The sequence below is a fragment of the Dermacentor albipictus genome, unplaced genomic scaffold (assembly GCF_038994185.2).
Source record: "Dermacentor albipictus isolate Rhodes 1998 colony unplaced genomic scaffold, USDA_Dalb.pri_finalv2 scaffold_26, whole genome shotgun sequence".
Classification (NCBI taxonomy): Eukaryota; Metazoa; Arthropoda; class Arachnida; order Ixodida; family Ixodidae; genus Dermacentor; species Dermacentor albipictus.
This window is the reverse complement of record NW_027225580.1, coordinates 857,716-875,252: the sequence shown is the minus strand read 5'-3', so window position 1 is coordinate 875,252 and position 17,537 is coordinate 857,716. Positions and strand designations below refer to the sequence as shown.

The 17,537-nt window shown below is 44.8% G+C and overlaps 1 long non-coding RNA gene across 1 annotated transcript; it reads right to left on the bottom strand.

Moving 5' to 3' along the window:
- Window positions 1–12,242: 12,242 nt before the first annotated feature.
- Window positions 12,243–16,316, bottom strand: LOC139052529 (uncharacterized). Its single transcript, XR_011509948.1, has 3 exons — window positions 15,948–16,316; window positions 15,091–15,177; window positions 12,243–12,437 (listed from the first exon to the last, which is right to left on the bottom strand). It is a non-coding gene; the product is annotated as an uncharacterized lncRNA (long non-coding RNA).
- Window positions 16,317–17,537: the final 1,221 nt, after the last annotated feature.

Sequence of the window (17,537 nt, the reverse complement as noted above, 5' to 3'; positions counted from 1 at the left end):
TAGCTGTTATTGAAATCCGTTAGCTGCTTGACAGCTGTAATACGAAATCTTTACGAAAAAGTTTTTCAAATACACTACCGACATACCTTGCACATACTTTCTAGTGACAACACTAGAAAATATAACGCAGGCAAATTCCGAACATTTGCACCTGCCGCGGTTCCCTCTCTATCAGCCCACAATACATAAAAGCTATCTTGTACAGATCTTGAAAAATTATTCGGGGAGTCTAATACGCGAATAGATGTTGGCACTGCACACTCCATAACACTACAAATGTTCAACTTATCTACAGCTACTTACGAGGCGCGCGGCGAAAACGATCAATCTTTGACGATGCGAAATTTCCGCACAAAAGGAACAGACAAAATTGACGGGAAGGTTCTTGTTCACAGTATTCGCGCAAAGAATAAGCAAAAGGAACTAGCAACAACACCTAGCTGTAAAGTTAACACACAGAGTTTCAGCATGTCAGAACGATGGTATATGCGTCTATTCTTTACGTCCACATCTGCAGTTATTCTTTCTTGCTTATTTTCGTCTGTATTCCCAAGAATTGTATTGCGACCGCGGCGGCAGCAGAGCCGTCAATTGCTTACAAGCGCGAAATGTTCAAACCATGTCTGACTGATCGAAGAAGGCACCACTGAAGGTTAAACGGGGCATACAATTCCCAACTCCCTAGCGTTTAGGCCCGCAGCGTTCCCAGAAAAGCTATGAGTTCAGTTACCTCCACAACCCCCCATTTGCTCCTTCTCATTAGCTCTAGCATAACCGCTGTCCAAAGCTGTAGAAAGGCTGAAGACACCATTGGGAACTGTCAATGTCGCCTGCTTCGCGCGAGGCTCAGAGCGGTATTGATATGGCAGCGCGACAGGCCATTCTGAATAGCTACCCGGAAGCGCTAGTTTTCGGACGCCAAGGGACAAGCACACGCGACGAGCGAATGGTACGCTACTCGGGGCCTCTCGGTAAGCGCTGAAAACTTTTCACTTTTTTTATTTTTACAAACAATGGTAAGTGCTGTTCAATTCAGCGAAAATATATCGTGTTCCTAGGCGCGTTCAGGACAGCGTGCTTGTGTGAAATTCGGGAAACAAGAGGTTAGAAACACGGACAATTCAGACTATATAGCAAAACCCGCAAAGGGCGGACAAATCAGCGGATCTTTTAGGAATGTACGGCCCCTCTGGGCCGTGCTTTTTGGCGACAAGGTAGCCTATCCGCCTGCAGGATTATCTTACTTCGGGTTTATCTTGCTGCGGGCTTTTCCCCCTCCCCCGTTCTTTTATTTCATGGTGTATCGCAATTTGACATTCTCCAGTGCAGTAGAGCGTGTTTCGAGACAACGTCGGCAATATCATTAATAATATGGATAAGATAGTTCAAGTGGCTGAGGAGTTCTGTAGAGATTTATACAGTACCTGTCGCACCACGACGATAGTGGAAGAGGGAATAGTGTAGAGGAATTTGACATCCCACAAGTAGTAACGCCAGAAGACGTAAAGAAAGCCTTGGCAACTATGCAAAGAGAGAAGGCAGCTGGGGAGGATCAGGTATCAGCAGATTTGCTGAAGGATGCTCGGCAGAATGTTCTAGAAAAACTGGCCGCAGTGCCTCATGACTTCGAGCGTACCGGAATCTTGGAGGAACGCCAACATAATCTTAATCCATAAGAAATGGGACGCCAAAGATTTGACAAATTATAAATCAATCAGCTTACTGTCCTACAATGTATCCACAAATGTAATCGCAAGTAGAATCAAGAACACCTTTGACTTCTGTCAAACAAATGGCCAGGAAGGATTTCGTAAAGGCTACTCAACAATAGACCATATTCACACTATCAATCAGGTGATTGAGAAATGTGCGTAATATAACCAACGCTTATATATAGCTTTCATTGATTACGAGAAAGGGTATGATTCAGTCAAAACAGAAGCAGTCATGCAGGCATTACGGAATCAGGGTGTAGACGAGCCGTATGTAAAAATACTGAAAGAAATACTGAAATATAGCGGCTCTACAGCCGCCGTAGTCCTCCATAAAGACAGCAACAAAATTCCAATAAAGAAGGGCGTCAGGCAGGGAGATAAAATCTCTCCAGTGCTATTCACAGCGTGTTTACAGGAGGCATTCAGAGACCTGGATTGGGGTGAATTGGGGATAAAAGTTAATGGAGAATACCTAAGTAACTTGCGATTCGCTGATATTGCCTTGCTTAGTAACGCAAGGGACCAATAGCAATACATGCTCACTGACCTGGACACAGTCTAAAAATTATTCTGCAGAAAACTAAAGTAGTGTTTAACTGTCTCAGAAGAGAACAACAGTTTACGATGGGTAGCGAGGCACTGGAAGTGGTAAGGGAATACATCTACTTAGGTAGTGACCGCGTATCCAGATCATGGCACTGAAATAATCAGACATCCCCTGATAAGGTGCAATACGGGGTAGGATTCCCTATTCCTAATGACATAGCGGGCAACATTGATGAATTCTACTGCAGTAGTTGTAATCAACTATAATAAAGAGGTATAAATTAAAGATAATGGAAGCATACGCTCCAACGTACTGTCATGACGATGAGGAAGTAGATCAGTTTTATGAACTGTTGAATTAGCGATGAGAAAAGTGCAAGCTCAGTATACTGCAGTAATGGTTGACTTCAATTCAAAAGTGGGGGAAAAGCAGGCGCGTGAACAGGTAATTGGCAACTACGGCGTCAATTATAGAAACGCTAGAGGGGACAAGTTGCTAGAATTCGCCGAAAAATATTAGCTAAGAATAATGAACACCTTTTTCAGAAAACATAGCACAGAAAGTGGACCTGGAAAAACCCTAATGGTGAAACTACAGATGAAATTGATTTCACACTTACTGCCTATCCCAGCATAGTGCAGGATGTAGAAGTGATAGGTAGGGTAAAGTGAAGTGATCATAGGTTAGTGAGGGCTAGGATTCGCCTCGATTTGAAGAGAGAAAAGTTAAAATTGGTCAAGAACAAACAGGTCAACCTAGATGCAGGAAGGGTAAAAGCAGGCAAATTTAGGCTGAAAATTGCAAACAAATATACAGCCTTAGAGCACAGAGATGATGATGATGACATAGAGGTAATGAATGAAACGGTAAAGTGGTTGGCTTTAGAGGGATAAATTAATGTGGGACGCAAGTCACCAAGGCAACGAGTAGGCAAGGTCTCCGAAGTAACGAAGCACCTACTAAAGCAATGACAAAGAATGAAATTGTCCAACTCAAGAGATGAGACAGAATCCGCGGAACTGTTAATACGGATCATCAAGGCGAAAGTAAGTGATATTCGCAATTATAACGTGAGAAAGACTGAAGAAGCCGTAAAAATGGACGCACCCTGCAATCAGTGAGAAGGAAACTTGGCTTAGGAGAAACCAAGATGTATGCACTGAAGGATAAGCAGGGTAATGTCATCAGTAATCTCGCAGGTATAATAAAAGCAGCGGAAGAGTTCTACGGTGACCTGTACAGTACCCAGAGAACTCGGGAGGACTCCATTCGAAACAATAATGAACAGGATACAGAAACTCCTCTTATAACTAGAGATGAGGTCAGAAGTGCCTTGCAAGGCATGAAACGGGAAAAAGCGGCAGGAGAAGTTGGAATAGCAGACGATTTAATCATAGATGGAGGAGACATAATGCAAGAAAAACTGGCGGCTGTCTATACGAAGTGTGTATCGACTGTAAGGGTCCCTGAAAACTGGAAGAATGCAAACATTATGCTAATCCACAAAAAGGAAGATGTTAAAAAAATTGAAAAATTACAGGCCCATTAGCTTACTCCAATTATTATATAAAATATTCACCATGGTGATCTCCATAAAAATAAGGGCAACAGTGGACTTTAGTCAACCAAGGGAACAGGCAGGCTTCAGGATGGGATACTCTACAATGAATCACATCCATGTCATTAATCACGTTATCTAGAAATCAGCAGAGTACAATAAGCCTCTCTATATGGCTTGCATAATTTACAAAAAGAAACATTTCATTCTGTAGTGATACCAGCAGTCATGGAGGCATTCCGTAATCAAGGAGTACAGACCACTTATGTAAATACCCTGGCAAATATCTACAGAAATTCCTCAGCCACCCCAATTCTACACAAGCATAGTAGGGAATATACCTATAAAGAAAGGGGTCAGACAAGGAAGCACAATCTCTCCTATGCTATTCACTGCGTGCTTGGAAGAAGAATTCAGGCTGTTAAACTGGAAAGGCTTTGGAGTATTGATCGATGGCGAATACCTCAGCAACCTTCGGTTTGACGATGACATTGTTCTATTCAGCAACACTGCAGACGAGTTACCAGAAATGATTGAGTACCTTAAGAGGGAGAGTGTAAGAGGGGGGTAGGAGATTAATATGCAGAAGACAAAGATAATTATGAATGACCGGGCAAGGGAACAAGAGTTCAGGATCGCCAGTCAGCCTCTTGAGCCTGCGAAGGAGTACGTTTATTTAGGTCAACTAACCACAGGTAACCCTTACCATGAGAAGGAAATTTACAGAAGAATAAAAATTGATTCAATCGCATACGGCAGACATCGTGAGCTCCTGACTAGGAGTTTACTGTTATCATTCAAAAAGGAAGCTATACAATCATTGCATTTTACCTGTGCAGACATATGGAGCACAGACTGACAAAGAAGCTAGAGAGCAAGTTAAGGACCGCGCAACGAGCGATGGAACGAAGAATGCTAGGCATAACCAGAGTCCTTCCATGTTTTGCTGGTCACGAAACTCCGACGTCACGCTATGGGAGAGGTTCATATGCTGCCCAAAGGTGCCGCGACGCGGCGCCACTGTGCCACAGAGGGCATCGTTCGCGTACCGAAACGCGTGCGCAGTGCGAGGCGAGCTGAGTGATCGGGTGCGTTGTGTGCATGTGCTGCGCTATTTTTAGAGTGCAGGGCTGTTTAGTTGAAGTGGCGGGATGGGACAACGAAGCCGAACACGTGTTGCAAGTAACAGTAGAATGGTGGTATCTCTAACAAGCCATTAAAAAAAAATTGCTGTATTTGTGATATGGCTACTTGTGGTCGTTTGACAGTTGTTTTGCCATGTGTTATGAAATGCTTATGCTTTGCACTTTCTTGTTTATAGTAACAATAGATTATGCATTCTGTATTTATTGCCATTCGTTTGCTGGTGTTTGTTTCCTGCCCCCCAATGCATATCTCTCACGTTTTATGTTATTTCTTTGTGCTTATTATGTCAGTGTCATGCTTTTAACAAACTTGCATCGTGAATGGCGGACCATTCGTGACCGGACGCCTCTGTGCTGTCTGTATTTCGCTCCGTTTATTTTACATGATAAATAAATGATCGTGTTTGCATGTTGTTTTTGCACCAACACGTTCTATTTCTTAATCGAATTATAAAGTTTTTAACATATTGTAAATAGTTGCGAATTAGGAACCAAAATACCTAGTCTCGTCGTTTGTGCGTCGAAACCATGAGCAGCGTGAATAAGTGCTGGGCTTACTGACGTTTCTAAACGACTGCTTGCTAAGGCAATCGCCTAATAACAGTACAGCCAGTTTCAACTGCGCAGGTCCTAACACTTCACGTTCGCCTTAATCCGTTGCTAAAAGCCGCACCGAAGACATTTAGTAGCGAAGTTTCTCTTGCATTAATCCCACCTAAATCTCATTCAGAAATGGCATCGCTTTGCAGAGAAATATTAAGCGCACGGAGCAGCTCAGTTTCCTTTCTTTTGTCATAAAGTATTCTCCGGTAGCAGCCCTTTGCAATAACAATTTGATTCTTTTGATCTCCTTGTAAGGTACTGCCCACAGTGAGAGTCCTCTGCGACAGTTTAACAAAAAGTTAACAGCTGTGCTCGGCGAACAATCTGGCGCTATGCACAACGGTGAGTTGGCGCTTACTTACTGGTAAGCGGTGGTGACAGCCGATATGTTGGCATCTGGTGGTAAGTGGGACCACTGGGACTTTGTTACGAATGCGCGGTGTTTAATTTTTCAGGCAAATATTAAAAAACGGAGCCCACTGAAGTGTTGAGGCGAACGGCGAAGATGTAGAGATCTGGACCGAGACCACCCGGCCGTGTACAGCGCACGCATTTCGACGGGGGCGAAATGCAACAGTTTTTTTTTTCAATTTAGGTGCATTTTAAAGATATTTCTTAGCGAAGTTTGTCTTGCATTATTCCTACCTAAATGTCATACTGAAATGGCATCGCTTTGCAGACCTTTAGGTGCATTTAAAGACATTTAGTAGCGAAGTTTGTCTTGCATTAATCCTACCTAAATCTCATTAAAATATTTATTTACGTTTATTTAAATTTAGGTGCATCTTAAAGGATCCCAGGTGGTCAAAATTAATCCTGAGTCCCCCACCACGGCGTGCCTCATGATCGTATTGCGGTTCTGGCTCTTAAAATCCCAGATTATTATTATTTTTTTTTGTCTGAGACCGCCGCAAGCTGTATGCTATGTGCGGCTTTTTTTTTTTCGTCCCGGGCGCTCATATCATGGCAGAAGACGCGCTCAGGCAGTAATTTGAGCATATTCAATGTTAAAAATAGTTACGTGGAACTAAAGCGACGGTTGAGGAAGTTGAGAAAGCTAGAATACTGAGGTTGCCTCGCACACAACCACAGCGGTAGCGGCGTTCGCATGCCCTCTCATGCACGGTTGCGCCTCTAGCGGCAGGCGCTGGCTCTATATGAAACTGAGGCGGCAGTTTCGTGACCAGAAAAAAATGGAAGGACTCTGGCATAACTTTAGGAGACAGAAAGAGAGCTGTATGGGTCAGAATGCAAACGGGTATAGACGATATTCTAATTGATATTAAGACAGAAAATGGCGCTGGGCAGGTCATGTAATGCGGAGATTAGATAACCGTTGGACCATTGGGGTGACAGAATGGTTACCAAGAGAAGGGCAGCGCAGTAGAGGCCGGCAGAAGACTAGTTGGTGCGACGGAATGAGGAAATTCGCGGGTGCTGGTTGGAATCAGTTTCCGCAGGACAGGAATAATTGGCGATCGCAGGGAGAGGGTTTTGTCCTGCAGTGGACATAAGATAGGCTGAGGAGGATGATTAGCTGTAATTATCCATGACTCGATCTCCTCAGAAGCATTGCAGAAACTGCAGCGCTTCCCTTTCTACTAACGTGCGAGGCAGATATAACCGCGTGCGACGCAGATAGAACTGTAGAGAGGAGAAGAGGAGGATAGGGAGGGGAAGAGGCAGTTCCCATACAAGAGAAGGGGGGAGGTGACGTGAGACGCAGGGAAACCCGACTACTTAACGACAGTGGTTGCGGGGAGACATGATAGGCTTAAGTTAAAGGTAGGGTACAGTACGTTGCTGCTGTTTCTGAAAAATAAACACTATGCAAATATGTCAAGCAGGCAATTTATGCAGGGATAAATGTTAATGGAGAATACCTTAGTAACTTGCGATTTTCTGATGATATTGCCTTGCTTAGTAACTCAGGAGACCAATTGCAATGCATGCTCACTGACCTGGAGAGGCAAAGCAGAAGAGTGGGTCTAAAAATTAATGTGCAGAAAACTAAAGTAATGTTTAAGAATCTCGGAAGAGAACAGCAATTTAAAATAGGCAGTGAGGCACTGGAAGTCTAAGGGAATACAACTACTTATGGCAGGTACTGACGGCGGATCCGGATCATGAGACGGAAATAATCAAAAGAGTAAGAACGGACTGGGGTGGCTTTGGCAGGCATTCTCAGATCACGAACAGCAGGTTGCCATTATCCCTCAAGAGAAGAGTTTACAACAGCTGTGTCTTACCAGTACTCACCTACGGGGCAGAAACCTGGAGGCTTACAAAAAGGGTTCTACTGAAATTGAGGACGACGCAACGAGCTATGGAAAGAAGAATGATAGGTGTAACGTTAAGGGATAGGAAAAGAGCAGATTTGGTGAGGGAACAAACGCGAGTTAATGACATCTTAGTTGAAATCAAGAAAAAGAAATGGGCATGGGAAGGACATGTAATGAGGAGGGAAGATAACCGATGGTCATTAAGGGTTACGGACTCGATCCCAAGGGAAGGGAAGCGTAGCAGGGGGCGGCAGAAAGTTAGGTGGGCGGATGAGATTAAGAAGTTTGCAGGGACGGCATGGCCACAATTAGTACTTGACCGGGGTTGTTGGAGAAGTATGGGAGAGGCCCTTGCCCTGCAGGGGGTGTAACCAGGCTGATGATGATGATGATGATGATGATGATGATACCGTCGATAGCAGAGAGTGTCCTGGATAGTCCAATCATGACGAGGTTAAAGAGGGTTGGGGATATGACTGCCCCTTGTGGCGTCCCCTTAGACCCCAGCTTGATCATGTCTGAAGTCAGGTCCCCGATCTTGAGGGTGGCTTCTCTGTTTGACAGGAAACATCTCGTGTAGGAATGAAAGTGCTTCCCCAGGTTAAGACAAGAGATTGTGTTCAAAACGAACGAGTGAAGAACGTTATCGAAGGCCTTTTCCAGATCTAGACCTAGTATGGCTCTCGTGTCCCGCGTATTACAGTCAATAATGTGATGCTTGATGAGCTTCATCGTGTCCTGGTTCAACCGTTTTAAGAGTGTAAGAAAAATTTGCACCCTTTGAGTTGTATCTTGCCCCACAACAATAAACGTCATTTGTCTTGTCCGGTGTTCCTTTAATTCGGCTAGCTCGCTACTTCCCAATAACGAACGGCATGAACGTTGTCAGCATGGCATAGCATTGCCCGCAGGGAAGTAGCGGGCGCGGCGTTTTCAAGAAAGGAAACGCAAGGAAGACAAATGACGATTATTGCTGTGTGGCAGATATATCCCCCAAAGGGTGTAAACTTCTTTTAAAGTGTTGTTGTGTGGCAAGATACAACTCAAAGGATGTAAACATTTCTTAGAGTGTAAGCAACCGACGTACGAACCAATGAATCTGTGCCTGCCGTGCACGCGAACATACCAGACAGACAGACAGACAGACAAAGAACTTTAATAGCAAGGTCCTGAGACGTTTTGCCCTAGGGCAGAGCTGCGGGCCGCTCCCACGTGGGGACTGGTAGGCCGAGCCTAACCGCCGCATCGTGGGCTCTCTGGACAGCCCAAGTTTGACGTGCATATTCTGAGCTCCGGATGGCAGAGCTCCATTCTTGTTCTGTGATGCGATTGGGTCCCTGTAACGAGGGGCATCGCCAGAGCATGTGTGCGAGATTGCTAACAGCCCCACAGTCGGGGCAAGTAGAGCTGAAAGCCTCTGGAGTGATTGTGTGGAAAAGGGCCAGGTTCGGATAGCACTGCGTCTGAAGCATGCGTAAAGTGGACGCCAGAGGTCTAGCCAGTGTGCAGCGAGGGGGAGGATAAGTCCTCCTACCCAGGTGATAGTGCGTGGTAATTTCGCTGAAAGTAGTGAGAGTGTCCCGAAACTCGAGAACCCCAGAGTCTGAGCTCAATCTTGCTCCCGCGCGGTGGGTTAGTGCGCGCGCTTGGGAGTGGGCAATGTCATTAAGATTGGGAAACGAGTCAAGCTGGGGGTCGAGGTGAGCCGGAAACCACGTGATGGTTTGCGGAGAGATTATCTTGTTCTTGAGAATCTTGTGAGCCTCCTCAGCGATGGATCCTGAAGCGAAAGCCCTGACCGCCGATCTCGAATCAGTGAAGATTTGTGATCTGCTGTTGTCTAGGAGTGCTATAGCAACTGCGACCTGCTCCGCTCTGGTTGGTGTTGAGCACCCAAAAAATAAAATTTTAAATTGAGGCCAAGGGTCACGTGGGAGGTCGATGATGCTGAACGGTATTTTGCGTTTATAATGAAAAAAAAAACATCAGCGTTAGTAATAAAGAGTACAATTTATAATTAGGAATCATAATTTTGTACTCTTTGTCATGTAATAAAAACGATTCGTTTATTGGTGAAAGCTTGTAGGTTAAATTTGCGCTTATGACGGTGCCTCTAGCGGGAGACATCGCGCTCACGGGGGAACCTTTTTAATTGGTCTACTATGCCTGTTTATTTTGCAGCTGCGCGCGGTCGATTTTTTCGCCCTCTGTGGCCATTTGTTGAATGTGAGAGTGTGCGGGGCCTGGCTTAACGTTCGGCGCAGGCGTTTCCCGGTAAACATTGCATTCGCATAAGCTGCACTTGGGGGAATGCGGCAGTTGTATGGCCGGTAGACATATACCGCCGCCCGTCGCCGCTCTGCCAGCCGGTGACGTGATCAGTGATCACGTCACCGGCTGGCAGAGCGGCAGATCACTTTCAAAGTGGAAGATCACTTTCAATTACCCTCTACATCGTTACCAACTTTTTTCACGTTTTGTATTCTGCACATCTAATCCACTGTCTCAGTTCCTCTCGCTTTTATTTTGATGACTCGTGGTTGTCTGTTTACACTTTCAGTTAGCGTGTGCTTGCTGTCCAACTTTCTTGACGTTTTCTATACTGTATTCGCGCTTTCCGGGTACAGATACTTCTGAACTTCATCCGCCCATTTATTTTCATCCTAGTTCTTGAGTCTTTCTTTATAAATAATATTGCTCCGCGCTTCTCTGACTTCAAAAGAAGCCCAACCCATGTTATCCTGCACTGCCTCACTTGTGATTTTACCACGGGCTCTCAGTCCCAACCCCTCTACCGATATTTAGTTAACTTCCAAATTTTGCGAGCCTGCTGCGTGAGCCAACTACCTACAGCGTACACATCATTACAGACTCGCGCTGCAACGCGGGCTCACCGAGCTAACGGAAGCACTTGCTGCGACTGTATTGCTTTCTCCATAATGCGTTTACTGTACGGGTTTTGCTCTGAGAGAATCAGAACATAAACACTGTTGCGTTAAACGCCGCTGTTTCAAGTATGGCCCAAACAATGAAACGTTCCTTTCCTTCGAACGCTTCCTAACCTTACGTGAGGCCTACTTACAGCGAAGGACCGATAGAGGAAGCAAGCGTACTCTGAAAGCTCACTTCACCCGTCCTCACGTAAGGAGCGGTTGCCGCTTGCCTGGGTTCGAGATTATCTCTTAAAATCTTTACGCGAACATTATTATTCTATAACAAAATGTTGTATCATCGCACAATCTTTAAAACGAAGAGCTAATATAGAGAAACGTCGACGCTTTCTTCTAGTTTCGTTTACTAAAGTTAAAAAAGTAGCGCATTACAGTGCAAAACTTGATGTGCTCCATCAACGCTGGCATGCGGGCGTCGTGCGACACCTAGCAACGCTTTCATGCCGCACGCGTGACTGTAACGAACATGCCTGGCAAGACGTACCGTGCTCGCGCTTCTCCGCTGGTGGGTGACAGCGCGCATGCGCAAGCAAACGTCACGTGGTTAAGCAGTGAGGTGAAGCGCTCGTTCAGGGCCAGGAGCGTCGTAAGGGCGCATGATGGTAGCTTTGGGGCTACCTTATGCTGAGGAAGCACCAAGGAAGCCTTCACCGAGAGCCCCTCAGTAAGGAAGCTTTCAGAGTGACCTAAGGTAGCCTCACCGCAATGAAGGCTTCCTTACTGAAGTAAGGAAGATTTCATTGTTTGGCCCTATGAGTTTGCGAACACCGTTTTGTGATATACTTGGTTTTGGAGTAGCGCTATAATGCTGTTAACGAAAGTTCAGCGGCACTGACTTGAGCTTCCACCATGTCAGATTCAGTGAGTCACGAGAAACAGACAGACAGACAAAGAACTTTATTTAGAAAGAAAAAATATATACTTCTCAATGTCCCCAAGGGGTCACCCCTTATGAAAATGAGATGAGTTTCACATGAAAGTCTGACGAGTTTTGACATCACAGCCATTAGACTTTCTGATGAGTTTCTCTGGAATTTTCTGATGTATTCCTAATGTCATTCTATAACATATTGGCCACCGTCTTTCTGTAGAACTCTTGACGAGTGCTTTTCTTGTGAGCATGAAATGTCTTCCTAATGTGCGCTCCAAAGCAGTTTTCTTGTGACTTTCTCACGTCTTCCTAGCGAATCTCTAATGAGCTTATACATTAGACTGCCGGTGCTCGTATTACTCCTATAACAAAATTGGCCACCACGTGTGGTAACATTTTCTCATGTGTCCCAATGGCAGTCAGACCTTATTTAAATATGTTACCTGTGCGTGACTATCTTTGGTGCTATATATATGCAGCCTGTATGCATGTATGTCCAGTGAAGATGCAGCACTTCTGACATGTACATGGACATTACATATGCTGCATGTTGGACATTACTCAACGAAAGAAATTTAACAAAAACATTTATTGGGCATATCAATGCTTCCTTAAATGCAGAAGGAGGTTAAATGAAAGGAAAACACAGTATCAGCCTGGTTACGGATGTGATATCTCCCTTTCATTTAATCTCGCTACTTATCACTGAGGAGAGGCTGTTCTTGAGGTGGAGTGTCGTCATCTTGAAGTAAGTGCATGTGTACCCTGCATGGTAGAAAGGACAGATAATTAACAAAACTTGGCAATCAACCACAGAAATACAAGCTGTATCACTTGCTGCAGAACGGTCTGGAGACGTTATAGCTAGTTCTGCGAAAAATGTATGTGGTGTCGGTTCACACAAAGTTGAGGAACCACTGTGTGGCCTTTGGGTGCAGCAGTAACTACAGTAAGCAGAAATTGCTCTTGGCTGAACAAATGTGCAACATGGATCAGCTGTGGCATGTGTACATGTCGTGAACTACTTCAGCTATATCGGTTTCCACTTGACAAAGGACAGCAGTGTCTGTGGATTGCTAGCGTGAATGAGAAATTCTCACTAATTACTTGGCATGGAAATGAGCGTAGGAGTGTTTGTGTATGGGCAACCCAATGCATCCCAGAGACATCCAAGTGCCAGTCGTTATAGAATATTTGCATCAGCTACGGGCACGGTTCTCATACATTCCAAGCCTACTATGTCATGCATGTGTTGGCCTCCTGAATGATGGCATATATCCCATTCAAGAAATACACCACACCATGTCTGGGGTTTTTTATCATTTACACCCGAGCACTGCTTTCAGAGGGAGGGCACAAGTTGAAAAACAAATGCGTAGAAGCATGACAAACAAGCTTGCATAAAAATAATTTAATAAATAAGCATGGTGGTTGCTATGCCACGTCATTAGAGAGTATTCCTCTTTGTCATGCAATCATAATGAGCGTCGACTGACACACGTCCCATTTTTGGCTGTGGTATTCTTCACTGATTTTGTTGTATCAGTCGGTTGCCATAGGCGAACGAAACAGATAAACAAGCTAAATCCAGTGCACAGCTTGTCGTGTCAATGCATGGTCAAATAAGACGAGCACACTGGTCCTTTGAGTGAATTATGGTGCCCTCCTAGGCGCATGCTGAGGCACCGGCTAGTCAGCGTGCCCGATGTACATTGGACCAAATATGCACGTGATCAAAAGAGTAGCCTACATTAACCCTGAAAGATACGAGACAAATTTTGGGTATTTTTAACTAAGCAAGCCTCCAATGCCTGGGTGCCTTTGTCAATTCACTTGTGGACTGCAATGCACGTATATTTTCAGCAAAAATAAGTTAGGCAGCATATGCACAACAGTCATGTTGTATGGTCTCCCTTCCCTCGCTGCGCAAATTTTGTCCTGAAAAGTTACATGAACTGATTGAATCGAAAATTGAATCGAGAAACGCAAGGAGGCAAGCGAGGCTTGCTTGGTTAAAGGTAGCACCAAATTTGTCCAGTGCGTGTCAGAGGCACTGTGCTGTATTCCTTTCACATGTGGTCAAATGTACATAGCGCAGACTGGCTGGTGCCTAAATATGTACCTGTGAGATCACCATATTTCATTCAAAAGACCAGTATGCTCGTCCGACTTGGCCACACATATCTGCAATGGGGCTTCAGGCCAGATTAGGATTGTTTATCTGTTTTCACCCATGGCTGAAAATTGGCAAGAGAAATCAGTCAGGCGCACCACATAAATAACAATAAGTGTAAGCCAGCCCCCATTATCAATGCATGAAGAAAGGCATCCTTTGTAGATTACAAGGGATAGAAATTAGTCTGTGCCTATTTACTTCTTTTTATGCAGACACCATTTACCATGATTTTATGCCTTTGAATTATAACTTCTGCCATCCCTCTCAAATTAACTGGTGCACAACACAAGTGCACATCCAGTGCTATTTTTGTTAGTCCTTCCAACAACTTAAACAGTCAGTTGTTAGCCAAGGTCATGTTGCATAGTCTCCCTTCTCTCACTGCGTAAATTTTGTCCTGAAATGTTACATGAACTGATTGGTAAATTCAAATGGACACTACAAGTTTCGCCGAGTGGACACAGCTGGTTCTCAGAAATGCACAAAAACAGTGATGGGTATCTGTTGGCATCCTGTAGTGTGTGCAAACTAGCTGTGACATTGCTGCAGTAAACACTCACAACTGCTACAATGCCTACCAGCATGAATAAGGGCAGCTTGCAAAGAAAAGAATACGAAGAAAGTGAGAGAAAAAATAGAAAGCTTACCAGAAAACACCTCACTACTTAAGTAACTGCAGCACAATGAATACTGGACTTCCTATTTCATTTCAAGAAATTCTAGTTCATCAAATGTGTATTTGCCAGTGACAGTTATTCTGAGAACAAGACAGACATGATTGTAAATATCAATGTTAAACAATGGTAGGCACACTGCGTGCTTAGACCTGTGACATATATGGCACACTACACTTCGAATTCTTACATGGACAAAAACAGCACATGTGTGTATCATAAGCAGAAAGGAAAACAGGGAAATATGGGCTACAGCATAAGAAACAGTTCCAAACAAATAAAACCAAGATAAAAAGAAACATACTGTGTAATAGGCAAAAATAAAATGGACTTGCAGCCAAGCAATTGATGCGAGAAAAATACTAAACGTCAGGACATGCGACGTGTAGTTTTAACAGAACAAGATAATGTGTGCATAATATCTACAAACACAAATAAGCAGCAAGTGGAATGATGTTGCAGAAATATTTAGCCTATTTAGCAAGATGCATTAAGTAATATGTCGATACACTTATCCACTAATGATACCGAGATCCTACTTTTGTGAACACGTACACTTAAAGCATACCTGACATATCCATCCAGATTACACGCCGTGTTGCTGCAGCCATGGCCACGGGTTATGTAGACACTGTTGTGGGTCACGGCTTCACCACTACAAAGAGAATTGTGTGTTAACTTATAGCTGTGGCACAGTAAGACTATCACATAGTGAACACATGCAAGGAGCATGTAAAAACAGTCATGAAAACAATGCATGCACTGGTGCAGGGTGGCAACAGAGCACAAAGTCAAAGTTACTGATGAATGTCACGATAACAGGGACCCCTTCAACAAGGCAAAATTTCACACGCAGGAGCAGCAGCGCATTACATGAATGTTTGTTTACATAACGATTCTAGAGTTTCTTTCATAACTTTAAGTAACTAACCCTTGTAATGTTTACTTACGTCGAAGTTATGGCAACACCCTTTCATAACAAACCTGTACTAGTAGCACGCTGTGATTGCTTACATTTTTTTTCCCCAATACAGCTCGTAAATCGAAAACCTTGTAAGCAGAGATTATCTACAACGTCGAATCATTTATAAGCGAGGAAACGTCATAGCAGTAAGAATCGGTCAAGAGGTAGATGAGTCGTTATCATGCGACTTCAGCAGAAAAACGGGAGCTCACGCACAAGCGCGCATGATGAACACGATTATTTCTGAACGTAATCTTTCTCATCAGAAGAAAACGCTTATCAAGATTTTCAATTCTGCATTATGGCAATTAATTCGCGCAACTAAACTCTGACACCCAGCAAGCATCGGCATAGGTTTCACTGTTGTCGTGGGAGTCCTCTTTCCTACGTTCGCAAGGCACCCTATGCCCACACGAGAAGCACGCACAACACGTGTGTAGTTAGCAAGCACGGTTACTCACCTTTTGAACGGCCCGACGCGGTCGAAAAGCGCCCTCCAAGTTGCCAGTGCTTCGATGCTACTCCCAGCAGACATACCGGTGCATAGTGGACGAGCAGTGGCACGCTAACAACACGCATTATTTCTTCGCGACGTCCACCCAACTTTCCACGACAACCAGAGACAAAGGGAACGCACTCCACAGCATGAACATCGTTAGTCCACATTTCGCTGGCGCGCCACGCACACGGCGAGTTTGCAGCGAGACACAAGTTGTCTGTGGCGCTTATGCGCACGCGAACTAAGTCACATTTGGTTACAGCAAACACAAAAACACACGATCTAACAAGCACATCGTTGCAGCTCGCACACCCGACCGACTCGAAAACAGAGCGACAGGCTCATTGGATTGGATTGGATAGGAAACGGGACGGTAGGTGGCGCCACGAACAGGTCGGTTGGGGCCAGCCAATGTCTCGGCTAGCGTCATCTGAGGATTTGTGCGGCTGCCTAATTACGCATAGCTGTTGCAAGACAAAGAGAACCAAAGATAAGTCTATATTGTAAGCTATAGCTTGGCATAGAAAGAAATTCTATAACGCATTTTCAATTTGAATCGCTTCGGCTATCTGCAGCCAGCAAAAGCATGGCCTTCGAGATCTGAAAATGTTAACCCTATAGAAAGCCGTTGCGGTGACGCTATTCGAACGATTTTCACTTCAGTTACCTCTCATAAAAACCGTGAATTACGCATTTCGCTGCTCCCCGTGCTACCTGCGCCGTCACTTCAATTTAAATAACTTCCTGCTGTCGTTCACATCAACTATATAGCCTCAGACATCGTTGACGCGATCTCCGAGCGACACATGTGCAGTGTGCGATGTTTTAGTGCCCGTTGCAAGTGTCAGTCGGAAATCATCAAATCTGCTCGTGTGGCGCAGCTTACACCCCTGTCGTCCGTATCTTGCTTTCGTGTTGGCGTGTTTAACGTGCGCGGGTTGCACTCCTGTCGCTCGTGCCTTCCGTGTTGATCGTGCTATCCACGAAGATTCCTCGAAAAACCCACATGTCTCGGCAGCGTGCATTTGTCCTATGTGGTATATGCCAGAAGTGTGCGCTGGCGTACGATGTGCGTGCAACCAAGTACTACAGTGCGTTCCAGCAAATAGACGCTGCCGCTTACGCGCAGTTTCTTTTCCTTTTCTTTTTTTTCCCCGTCGTGGTTGCTCAGTGGCTATGGTGGTGTTGGGCTGCTGAGCACGAGGTCGCGGGATCGAATCCCGGCTTCGGCGGCCGCATTTCAATGGGGGTGAAACGCGAAAACACCCGTGTACTTAGGTTTAGGTGCACGTTAAGAACCCCAGGTGGTCGAAATTTCCGGAGTCCTCCACTACGGCGTGCCTCATAATCAGAAAGTGGTTTTGGCACGTAAAACCCCATAATTTTTTACGCGCAGTTTTCCATGTCATGATCATGTCAATCTGCAGAATTGTCGGTTTGCCACTTAAAGACTAGTAACACATCCGAGTAATCAAACTGCCCAGAACAAGGCATACGCTATAGTTTGGCACTGTTTACCAAATGTGATAACGGGGTAACACAATCTTACAGT